The sequence below is a fragment of the Leuciscus leuciscus genome (assembly GCF_965113295.1).
Source record: "Leuciscus leuciscus genome assembly, chromosome: 2".
NCBI classification, from domain to species: Eukaryota; Metazoa; Chordata; class Actinopteri; order Cypriniformes; family Leuciscidae; genus Leuciscus; species Leuciscus leuciscus.
The window spans coordinates 43,992,630-44,005,893 of record NC_138726.1 but is presented as its reverse complement, the minus strand read 5'-3'; positions in this window follow the sequence as shown (position 1 = coordinate 44,005,893).

Genomic DNA, 13,264 nt, shown 5'->3' with positions numbered 1-13,264 from the left:
GTGGAATGTTTTAAAACACGTGTGTTACAACTAGTCCCGCATTAGGTTGTGCCCCGCTCATCCCTGTGCCAAAAATCTAATTTGACCAATTCATCCATTTAACACTCAGCAACCAGAACGTGTATAAAATAGGTTCTTCATCTTGAGCCATTAAGAACATGAAGCTGAACCACTGACTCACCTTTGGGAAAGACACATCACATGACCATATTTGGTTCTACTAAAAGCACATTCCTTCACACATGCTCATAAAGAAAGCTATTCTCTGAGTATAGGGAATAGTTTTGTGTCTAGGGACAGAAGGACAAGAGGCATGGAAAAACTACTGATGAAATAACTTGGAGTTATGTTTCATGTCACGTTTAATTTTCTCTGGTATGAGCTTTATCATCAAGGCCAAACATGGAATATGAATGTGAAAAGAAAGCCTGCAGAAAAGGATGTCTATAAAGCTGGAAAAACACACAATCAGGTACTCCTTGTGAGAAATGTTAAAGTACTTACCAACTATTTTACTGGAATACAACATCTGTCTCCTTAGCAACTAACTGTAAAGGGAGCGAGAGCTTGAAAGGACCAGACAATGAAGTGTCAAAATAAAAATTCACAGGCCATAAAGACTGAAAACATTATGTCATGCTTTAGCTCACAGATGTTTTAACATGTCCTTGTTTTCATGACTTGTATGCAAACACTAAACAGTAAAATACATTGTCAAATGTATTGTAATACCTCCTCTTTTACTCAGAGTCATTTATACACTTACACGTAGGTGTCTTATGAATTTACACTTCATTCCCACAAACATAATGGCCTATAAAAAAAATTCTGCTAAGTAGTATATTGTGGAATAGCCTATTTTATTAGTACAAAATATTGATGACTTACAGTAACATTTTACTTTTAACTCCCTCCTAATAATGATGTCATGTGCCATGTTGTCATGTCAACTAACCCTCTCCTCTAGTAAATTTGAGAATGGAAAATTTAACTTGCAGCGCTCAAAAGGAACGCCAACTCCATTTCCCAATGGAATGAGTTTGCTAAGTTTCATTGTAACCACAGGCATCCATCCAAGGAACGTTTGGGAAAGCAACAAACCAAAACCACAATTTTGGAAGATTAAGTGCTTTTATGCAATATTCAAAAACTTCATCTTCCAGCCCTGAGAAAACAAAACTAAGAGTATAAATGATGTTGTTAATTAAACATACAAACAATATTCACTCGCATAATAATACCTTATTTTAATACGCAGAACATAATATTAATTTTATGTTGTTGTTTTTGGTTACTTTATTAGCATACAAGTTTGTGTGAAAAGCAAAGGTGGGCTTCATATTGATGTATCATATTCATACACTCACACACATACATATATATGTTTATATATATTTTTTCTATTATTGACAGTAGGCTGTAACGAAAACCCGTGCAGCAGGACTATCTATTCATGTATATTCAGTTCAATGTTCTATTGATTATAGATAAGACTATATACTTTATTTATAAAAATTAAACATTGATTGTGAAGTTAGACATCGAAAATGGCAGATCAAGCGCATGGGGCTGCATGTTAGCAGAGGTTCAGTTCAGCTCGTAGGGAGAGAAAACTTGACACTGAACACTCTGCGCCTGTTATTACAATTAACTACGCGAAGTGATATGGAACTGTAATGCGGTCAAGACCTGCCTGCCTGCCTACTTTAGCCGTGCGTTTCCCTGAAAATAATTGCACACCTTAGAACGTTCGTCAACCAATCAGATACAAGCATTCAACGGCCCTGTAGTATATATATATATATATATATATATATATATGAAGAGTTCAGATGCAAAAGCCTCTAAGTGCCATCTGAAATTTTCTTCTTGAATGATCATTTTGATCAAGCTTGTATATTTAAGTTCCGTAATTTCACTTAAATAGCAATGACAATTACCTATTAATTGTCATTTAAGTGAAACTACTGAACTTAAATATACGGGCTTGATAAAAATGATCATTCAAGAAGAAAATTTCAGATGGCACTTAGAGGCTTTTGCATCTGAACTCTTCATATATATATATATATATATATATATATAGTCGTGCTCAGTATTAATCATACCCCTGGTAAATATGATCAAAAATGGCTGTAAAAAATAAATCTGCATCGTTTATCCTTTTGATCTTTCATTTAAAAAATGGCCAAAAATCTAACCTTTCATTGAAGTAAAATAATTGAAAGTTGGGGGGAAATCACATTATGAAATAAATGTTTTTCTCCAAAACACGTTGGCCACAATTATTCATACACACACACACACACACACACACACACACACACACACACACATGTATATATATATACACACACACACACACACAGTATATTCCTTCAACATCCAAGAATAGGAGCAAGAGTTTTAAAGTGACATTAAAAAATTACAATAAATATAAATATAATATGCAAACCCACATTAATCAACTATAATCCAGCAGTATACAGTAATTTGTTGTGTGGGATGTTCTCACTTGACCTTCTCATTTGACCCTACTGTTAAATTGCAGAATTGTTTTATTCTGTTGTCAGGGAGTTGAAACAAACAGTCTGAAAATATTGAAATATTTTGTTTGTGGTCATTATGACTAATAACTGATAAACAATAGATGAAGAGTGGGTGAAAGACACCAGATGTGGTTGAGGAGAACCAAGTGGAAACTTTAAACATGTGGGAGCATCTTGCTGTGAAGAGAGGAGGATATACTGTAATCATGAAAATCACTATATCATGAAAGAAACATGAAATCACTATATCAGAGCAGAGTATCCTTCATCAGAAACAAGCCAAAATATGAAATACATGAATAAATTGAAAATTCAATACAAATAATAAACTTGCGTCTACTCTAACCCATAAGCAAGATTCAGATGGTGTATTTATATCTGTATTGCATGACTGAAAAATCATATAAATATTGATCAGAAACTCACTTAACTTTTATACAGTGTCAATGGAAAATAACAGCCATGCTGATTAAGTATCAAGATTTGTGTTTTCTAGATTAGTCTTTTCTAGACTAAAAAGTGCTGATGTGATAAACAGGAAATTACAAAAGGGAAATGTTGTTTCCAGATGTTCATATCATCATGACCTATTCATTCTGGACATTACCTTGTGCATCTTTACTTGCAGATATCTTGTTTCTCTATTTTCAAATTGCATAAATAGGCATCTGGCAGGTCATCCAGTAACCAAGAAGCTTATCTTTTATTTTTTCTATAGACCTTATATAATATTATCATAACCATAGCCAGATGGGTTTAAACATGGAGAAGGATATGTGATTCTTTGGAGTTCTCCGTTTTGATCATAAAGAGATGAGTCAGTGGAAAAGGCTGAGCGGATGACACAGAATGCTGTGTAAGTGGGATATGGGGTATTCCCTGACCCCGGAGCACTTGCGTGCATGGTTCATCAAACTAGAGAAAGTGATGATTTGCAACCTCAACTGATGATGAGTTTATATATTCTGCAAAGAAAATGAAAGTTAATTCAGCAAGAAAACGTTCAGGGGAAGAATGTTTCATTTTCTAACAAGTAAAGGTCACTGTATAAGCTTAAGTGTGAAGTTTACATAAACAGTAATAGTTTATGTGTTTATGTTCATTGTGCTTCATTAACATTAACTACTATAGTTCATATACAGTACTGAATTCATTCTCAATCAAATCTTAAAGATTAATTTTTGTTATACTGCATGTGTAATTATACCGATACACAAATATTGATGTTGTATAGTAATATGGAGCAAAAGTATTGCAATTAATAGAAAATAACTTTAAACTCCTAATACGTTAGATTCTTAATTTTTTTTAATGAAGAGCAATGCACTGCTGTTACAAACAAGACTCCTGCTTATTTACTCTGCCATCACTGAACTAATTAAAACAAGTTGTTTTAACTGTTTAATTTGATATATATGATTCACAGCAAGATTTATTTCTGAACAATGACTGTATTTGAACCACAAAGCTCTGGCTAAATAGATAAGGCACAGGATATGACCAATGAGGAGAGAGCGTTGCATTAGACAAAAACATGTCCTGTGTTTCAGCCTTGAGCTCCAAGAGTCACAACAAATTTATACATCCAGGTCTACCAATACAGTTTAATCTTAGCGAGTGAGGAAAGAGCTTCAGGGGCAAACAGGAAAGATGAACCATCAAATAGGACATGCCTTGAACACTTTTAACATTTACATGAAATTGCGTGTTTCTCATGATGGGTGTTGTTGATAGGAAGGGTGGAATTTTTGTTAGACCAGACAATGACATTGAGTATTTTGCAATAGATATGCTTGATGTTTTACTCAATGCCCCAAAGATGTTTAAAAAGGACGAGGAAGAAATCTTAACTTGGATCTTAATCTGAATTTAGACTGTGTTTAGTTTTGAAAGAAAGTTTAATTTGACATTTAACTACTGTAAAACTCGGTTGCTAACAAGAGGCATTTTGTTCAAGGTTACATAACTGAAGGCATAACATGGCAAAACATTTACATCTGGCAAACTCAAAGACATCTAAAGATAAACATCTGACTTCCATTGCCAACAGGGTGTACACAAAAGAAAATAATTAGTCTACAGATTTGTGAAATGATTCAGAGGCTGAGAGGCTTGAAAGTCTTGAGGGCCACAGCTTGTGTTAACATGTTTTGTGGCTGTGGTGCCTAGGAGTAGAAGCTGTGGTTGCAGTCAGAGAACAAACTGTGGTTAGAATCTTCTCCTCATCTGCACGCACATCCACAGACACATTAAATGGTACTTAACAAAAAATGGCAACTTTCCATTCTGGATTTTTGACCTCAAATCTTTACATTTTGAAAAGTATTTCCCATATCTGTGACTCTAAAACAAACAATTCCAACTTTATATTTTGTGGATGTTACTTCTGAAGTACACTGTCCAAAAAGGGTCAGGAAATAATACTTTTACCCAGCAAGGATGCATTTTTATCAGGAAAGGGGCAAGTAAAGTCTTTTACACTGTTCTAAAAATGTCAAAAAATTATATTTCAAATAAATGCTGTTCATCAAATAATCCTGAAAATAACGTATCAGGTTTCAACATTGATAAAAGTCAGAAATGTTACTTGAGCACCAAATCAGCCTATTAGAATCATGTGATCACGTGACACTGAAGAATGGAGTACTGATGCTGAAAATTCAGCTTTACCTTGGTAATAAATTACATTTCTAAGTATATTACAATAGAAGAAAAGGCTATTTTATATTGTAATATTTCACAATAGTACTGTTTTTACTGTGTTTTTGATCAAATAAATGCAGCCTTGTTGAGCATAAGATAAAAAAAATTTTTTTTTTTTAATCCTACCGACCCCAAACTTTTGAATAGTCGTGAAATCTCATTTCACGCACACAATGATCTAAACAAACAAAAATGTGCACAGATCCAGACACTTACATAACTTAAACCGGTCTTTACCTGAAAAACAACCTTGCAGAGACATATCTAACAACACACACCTCCCTGATGTCAAAGCAAATATAGCCTATAAGACAGACATTGTGTCCTAGACATTTCATGAACATAGATATCAAGGCATTAACAAAACAGAAAGCATGCAGCATGTGTGTGCATGTGTATGAGCATCTATGACTCAGTGACAGCAGTGAGTATAGGAGCTGCTGAATCACACGTGTATGCAGTATATGTGCTGCTGTTTGTATTGCTCTTATCTCTTCTTACCTTAATACAGTGTGTTTCCCCACAGTCACTGTCTGAGATGGTTCAGGACGTGTTCATCAGTCTGGAGAAGAAAATAACATTAAGGAGTAAAAATATCCCACCGTACACTCATGCTGAATTTTGACGTGCTATTTAACTTGGAGTGTGGCTCAAATTTAATCATCGGTATAAGGATTTATGGGTACAAAAATGTGAGTTTAACACTAAACTTTTTCCTGTGGTAAAGCATTACTCACTTTTCTTTTAAAATGAATACTTGCCTTTATATGGAGTCTTTTTCTCACAGAAAACTGTGAAAGAGAACAATGAAAGTTTACATTATTAAGCTATATATTTCAAAAGTTTGGGGTTTATTTATTTATTGATACACTGTAAAAAATTATATGATCAATAAGTTATGACAACACATGCTTTTACATTGTTTTTACTCATCAAAATAAGTTAAGCAATTTTCAACTTGTTTATGCTATTCAAGATTCAGCTAAGTCAGTTTAATGTCATTTAAGTTGAAATTGATTGATTGCGAAAAAAAGTGTCTGCCTTAAATTTTTTAAGTCCAGTATACTTTTATGAAGCAGGGATGCAATTAAATTGATTGAAATTGATGATGAAGACTAACATTGTTACAAAAAAAATTCTAATGTTCTTTCTGTTCATCAAAGAATCCTGTAAAAAAAAAAGTATCAGGATATCCACAAAAATATTCCACAGCATAACTGTTTTCAACATAGAAATATTTTTTCAAATGTTGCACCAAATCATCATATTAGAATGACTTCTGAAGGATCATGTGACACTGAAGACTGGAGTAATTATGCTGAAAATTGACCTTTGCCATCACAGGAATAAATTACAATTTAAAATATATTTGTCACGAAGATGATTTGATACAATAAACACAGAAACAGACAGAAGGTGTAACAGTGCGTGCGTGAAACAAAGGTAAACACACAACATGCAAACATCGACTGACCACTGAGGGTGCGCAGGGAGGAACTTAAAGGGGTGGTATAATGCCCTTTTCACAAGATATAAAATAAGTTTCTGATGTCCCCAGAGTGTGTATGTGAAGTTTTAGCTCAAAATACCCCACAGATATTTTTATATAGCATGTTAAAATTTTCACTTTTTGAGGGTGAGCAAAAACGCACCGTTTTTGTGTCTGTCCCTTTAAAAGCAAATGAGCTGCTGCTCCCGACACAGAGGGCGGAGCTTCAAGAGCTCATGTGTGTTAGCAGCTCCAATTACTCACACAGACACACACTGAAAATTTCAAGAACTTTTAGCCTTTTATGTTAAGTCAAGACAATGATGGAGAGACTCAAGAAGAAGTGACAACATTTCTGAATGGTTAATTGATGAATTTATATTGCTGATGTGGAGTTAACTATGTTCTAGTCATTGATTAGCATGTTCTGTCATGATAATCTATAAATCGCATTCCCGGGGGCAGGGTTTATGTAAATTCTAGGGTTGGTGATGTCACTAACCCGGAAGGAATGTCGGGTAGTCCCTACCAGCCATCTGTTGTAGCAAATATCTCCCTTTGCTTTGAACTTGGAGCGTTGTAACTTTGCAGATGTTGTTTATGCTCAAACAGCAACATTACACACTAACTAAAGTTAGAAAAGTGAAATCATAATAAACCACCCCTTTAAATACATGATGGTGATGAACTGAGTGATGAGCAGCTGTGATGATGATTAGTGTCCATAGAAACAAATGAGTGCGGGGAAACGAAGACAAAGAACAGTGACTGATGAATACAAACTAAAAAGTCCATGAAAGTGAAACTAATAACAAACGGCTCCAGATATCCCTGACAATATTACAATAGAAAACATTTATGCATTATTGACGCTTTTGTCTAAAGGGACTTATATTCTATACTTACATGGAATTCCCTGAAACAGGGTTCCCACACCTCAGTTAACTTCAATTTCAAGGACCTTTCAAAGACTTTCCAGGTCCAATACCCTAAAATTGAAGGACTTGTGGGGACACATTTGTTGTGTCCAACAACAAAGGTTGAGGTTCCATCGTAGTAGTTTCGTGTGCGCATGAACTTCATGCCAACATACAACACAAAGTATGGGAAACACTTAACGTAACGCGTAAATGCGCATAACTAACGTAGATCAAGCAAGCTAGTGCGCACAGGCCACGAAGTGTTGGCGAAATAACACATTAGCGGACCGGAGGGAATAATATGGAATGTTTCCCAGAAAACGTCTTGCACAAAATAAATTCAAGCACTTTCAAGGACCTGTATCTGTGTGTGTTTACTTTCAAAAACTTTACAGGGCCTTGAATTTTCTTTTTCAGATTCACAAACTTTCAAGGATTTCAAGGACCCGTGGGAACCCTGCTGAAAATCTAACCCACGACCTTGACATTGCACTCTACTGTTTAGGCTACAGGAACATTTAGCCATAATGCATTAACATTCAGCAAAGTACAAATTTGTACTTCTATGCTGAGAGTACAAGACCCTATTCAATCAGTTGAAATGCTAACTCATATTTTCCCAGTGCTAAAGGAGGTGAGTCTGTAAAACCACAATGATTCACATGGTCTTGATGTGTTTTCAAGACAGAGTGGAAAAAGAGGGGTCCTAGAAACACCTAGAAGACATGCTGTTCTACAAAAGCCAAACTCAGAGAAGTAAAACATTGAGTTGCTTTGCCAACACCCACACAAGCAAACAATGGCACAAGGTCATTATTAAGTACACAGAACATCACAATCAACTATTTTTGCTCTATTAATCAGAAGCATGTGAAAACATTTGTCCAAAAACAAATCTGAACTAAGTCAATAAGCAAGCTCTGTTTTGGGAATCCTAAACTTGCTGTGGAGTAATGTCTATCCTCACAGTCACCCCGCTCTCTCATTTCTATAGTATAAACAAGGAATGACTTCACCACTGTTCATTCCTTAATCAAAATCAGTTAATCTACTGAAATACCTTTGTGACGGCCTTGAATTACATAATAATAGTACTATACAATAGATTGAACTAAAGCATGATACTTTTAATGCCATTAAATCTGAACTGTAATGATTTAGAAACTGGACATTATTCATTTGTCATCTCCCTCTGTCTAAATACCCTTCTGCATCAGGTGTGTTAGTCTCTTTCTCTATTTTATATACGCAAATCGTAATGACGTCTGAGTCTGATTTCAAAAGTCCAGTTTATATTTGACTCATTATGAAAACTTAGCCCCTTTCCTTTATTCTGTTTTTCTTACTGACATTTTTATTGCATCATATTGATTAAATTACTGCCTATGCATTCTAGATGAAATTGCGTTGCCTATAACATTAATCTCCGAAATTGTGAAACTGAATTCTGTGTTAGACAGCAGGCTCCACCAAGTCAGTTGGAAACTGACACCCACACACATTTGTTCTTCTGTATTTGAATCACTGTTCTTAATCTGTCCAAGATCATTTGGCTCTGGTCACCTTCCACTGTCTCCACATTCCAGCTCACAGAAATAAAGAAAAAACAATAACAGCCGGCAGTATGTCTATTCAGCTTTCAATCATTACCGCCTACGTTTTGGTGAAACTAAATAAACTGTCCATAATACAATCACTTTTGATCTGTATTGTAATGTGAAATATCTGCTTCTTGGAGAGCAAAGTACTAGTCACATCCTATTATACTGTGTGTCTGTCTGTGTGCGTTAGAGTGAGTGAGTGTGTGAGTGCAAGAGTGTGTGTGAGCGAGTGAGTGTGCGAGTGAGTTTGAGTTTGTGTGTGTGTGTGTGTGTGTGTGTGTGTGTGTGTGTGTGTGTGAGAGAGAGCGAGTGAGTGCAAGAGTGTGTGAGTGTGTGTGTGTGTGTAGGCCTATATAAATTGAAGATTTTCGCATTAAAGCACTGTAAAGCTGTTTTTTTATAATTTTTAATTTTATCAGGCATTACAAATAAAGTGATTTTTGTGCATAACAAATAAATAATTGAATAAAATATATTATAGCTAAAAATAGTCAAGTGGGAATGTAAAATATATCCCAGAATGATGCATAGATGTTTAAGTCATGACTCTACACTGCACCTCTGGGAAATTGTGGTACATAGGATATTACATCACTTGGAAAACCATGGCTTTAAGTGAGAGAAAAGAAACAGTAGAGCGGAATAGTACCGAACAGAAGAGCAAAAACATCTGGAAGCAATCTACACATATGAGGATTAAGCCTAAAGGAATTAGGCCTATCTTTCAAAAAGAGAAACTAAATCTGAGAGTTGTTTTAAAATTACCATTTTAAAATGACAGTACATGTGAACAATTTTTAAAAATCATTGACTAAACTGTTTTTAAAGAATTAATAACAAGACAACCTATGAGTTACCCTAAACCCTAATCCCTATAGTCCCCCTAGACATTTGGGTGGATCATTAATTACTGGGCATGTGAATCTTATAGGGGCTTTTGTCATTATTAAATCCCTGCTGAAAAAAACCCCAGCTAAAAAAAAGCTGGTTGGTATTTACATTTAATCATTTAGCTGACACTTTTATCCAAAGCGAATAACTAATGAGGAGGGAAAAAGAAGCAATCAAACCAACAATAGGGCAACAATAAGTGCTGTGACTAGGCCCAGATAGTACTAGTCTAGCAAAGTACACGTAGCAAGTTTTTTGTTTTAAAAAAAATAAAAATAAATAGACAGAATAGTAAGTGTAAGTATTATTGGGTCAAGTGTTGACGAAAAATATGTGATTGTGAATACATGTAGGGTATATACAAATGCGTGTATAAGTTATCAGGCTAATCGTGTTTCTGTATGCTACGCAAGTGCATTCGCTAACTAATACAGACATTAATGGTCAATATAACGTAGTTCAAACAGCATTTATCATAACATAATTTTGTAGGAATTGTAATCAGGTGCTAAAGAGAGTAGCCTACCTATTAAAGGGATAGTTCACTCAAAAATGAAAATTGTGTCATGACTTACTCAACGTCGTGTTGTTCTAAACCTGTATGGGTTTCTCTGTTCTGTTGAACACAAAAGAAGATATTTTGAAGAATGACGGTAACCAGACAGTTGATGGACCCCATTGGCTTCCATAGTATTTTTTCCCCCCACTATAGAAATCATTGGGGTCCATCAACTGTTTGGTTACCGACATTCTTCAAAATATCTTCTTTTGTGTTCAACAGAACAGAGAAACCCATACAGGTTTAGAACAACACGAGGTTGAGTAAGTCATGACACAATTTTCATTTTTGAGTGAACTATCCCTTTAAAAGTAATTTGGGTTGCTTGGGGTCCTATGGTCCTTACAGAGGGGGTTCCTGATATGTCACCACAGCCGGTCCTATACTTCTGGGGGCCCTAAATCATCAATATTTCTCTAAATGTACTAACTTTAGAGTAATGGACATTGTTTTAAAGTACTTAACAGGACAGCATGCATGACGGAACAGGAATGTGTTTATTTCTTATAAATTTCTAACCAAACACGGTTGAATATTGAACCTGTCCTCATTCAACTACAAATTCACACACTATTCATTAACACAGCGATAAGATAGTAAACCTCTTCCCAACCACAATGCCGTATCGTCTTACAAACAGCCTTCATATTTTAAATACATAATGTAAAGATAACGTTCAATGAATAGGAAAGCCTATTTTCAGACGTGCTTCTGTAATCTACCTCATCAGAAAAAAGGGTCTAGCGAGTTGCGACGCACCTGGTCGTTTTATTTATTTATTTCATGTTTTGTCTGCAGGTAACTTTAGGACTATGTATATTGTGGGATTGACACGTTTGGGGAGCTGTAGTCAAGTGCTTTAAACAGTGTAACCTTACCTTTTAGTTTTGGGCCACGTTACATTGTCAGATCTGTTTGGGTGAATCCTGACACTTTCTTTTGTGATGAATCAAGATTCCGAAAACAAACGCCAGTGAATAAACAAGCTGTTAGAATGAGACCACGACTTTTAAAAAATTCCCTAGTGGTTGTTGGTAACGTTAAAGCGACTGAATGAATAATTCGTGGTCGGTCTTTAATGTAGATCCTATTGTTGGGATGGCGACATCAGTGAAAGTTACTTACATGGAAAGAACCACAGTGACTCAGAATTTTGCTTGGATTGTGTGTCTGCATTGCTCCAGATATGATGTGTATACGCGCGCGGTACGTTGGTTAATTGTGATTTCAACAGCTGTTTAAAATTTCCAGTGCGTCAGATCTATTGATATGTTCACAAAATGTTATAGTTGCTGTTTAAAACCTCAATGGTCATGTAGGTTGTACTGCCATCGCGTGGCTGGAGCATTATTTATTATTATATTGCAATTGCACTAGCATTAGCATCGTGAGTAAACAACCGGTGTAATGCAGTTGTCTTTCACTAGGCTTCCATGAAGTTGTTCCATGATCGAACGTCTGGATAATGTATTGCTTTAGAATTGCTAATTATTTAGCTAAATATATTTAAAGCTCGTAAATCACTTAAAATGTCTATGCTGTTTAGCTTTATCTGTCAGCGTATATCAAAATCACGGAAATACTCGGACAGTTCTGCATTATTTGCGGGATTCCAAAATCCAAATGTATTGAGTACAGAAATGAGTAATGCTGTTATTTATTAATGACTAACTGCGGCATTCTTGAAATGAAAATTTCATCGCGTCGGCACAGGGCGCCGTGGCTTAGTTGGTTAAAGCGCCTGTCTAGTAAACAGGAGATCCTGGGTTCGAATCCCAGCGGTGCCTTTTCGTGTCTTTGCGTGATAATTTTATAGAATAGAATTAGATATCCATTGGTTACTGTGCTTGTGGTTATACTTTTGGAATAAGTACCGTCTATCTGACATTATGAAAATATGTTATTCTGAAAATACAATTGATTGGGTTGTGATATTACTCTTCAATTCATGACTACTTTAACCTGTAAAGAAAACACAAAGGAAGTTTTATTTTGAAAAATATATTTTGAATAATGTTTGTGACCAAAGAGTTAAGATGACTATTAACTTCCATTGTATGGACAAAAAAACAAAACAGATAGGCCTACTGTATTTCTCAAAATATCTCCTTTTAAGTTTCCACAAAAGAAAGTGTTGTGGATATTCTTAATACGATACAGTATCTCACCCCGAGGGCGGCTCTATAGTCTTCCAACACTATCACTGTCTCTGCAGTGGTCTTTTGACCGTAGAATCTTTAGTACCTCTATTCCTCAGCTGCGCAGCAAATATCTTAAAAAGTTGTATTCACGGCCGGGAGATCACTGGCCACAACAACCAAGTGAGTCTCCTGAATAGAAAGATACATGTACATTTAAATCATTCAGTTGAGTAAAAATCTTCTTCACTGTGATTTGTTCTGGTGATTGGTTTGTAATGATCTAAGCTAATCATATGACTGTTAGTTCTACTGTGTGAAGCACCTTTTGGTTAAGTATATGGCCTTTGCATCCTTTGTCTGCATTTCTCTGTACATTTAATGTAGAAAATGCCCATTACATAAAATATTTCT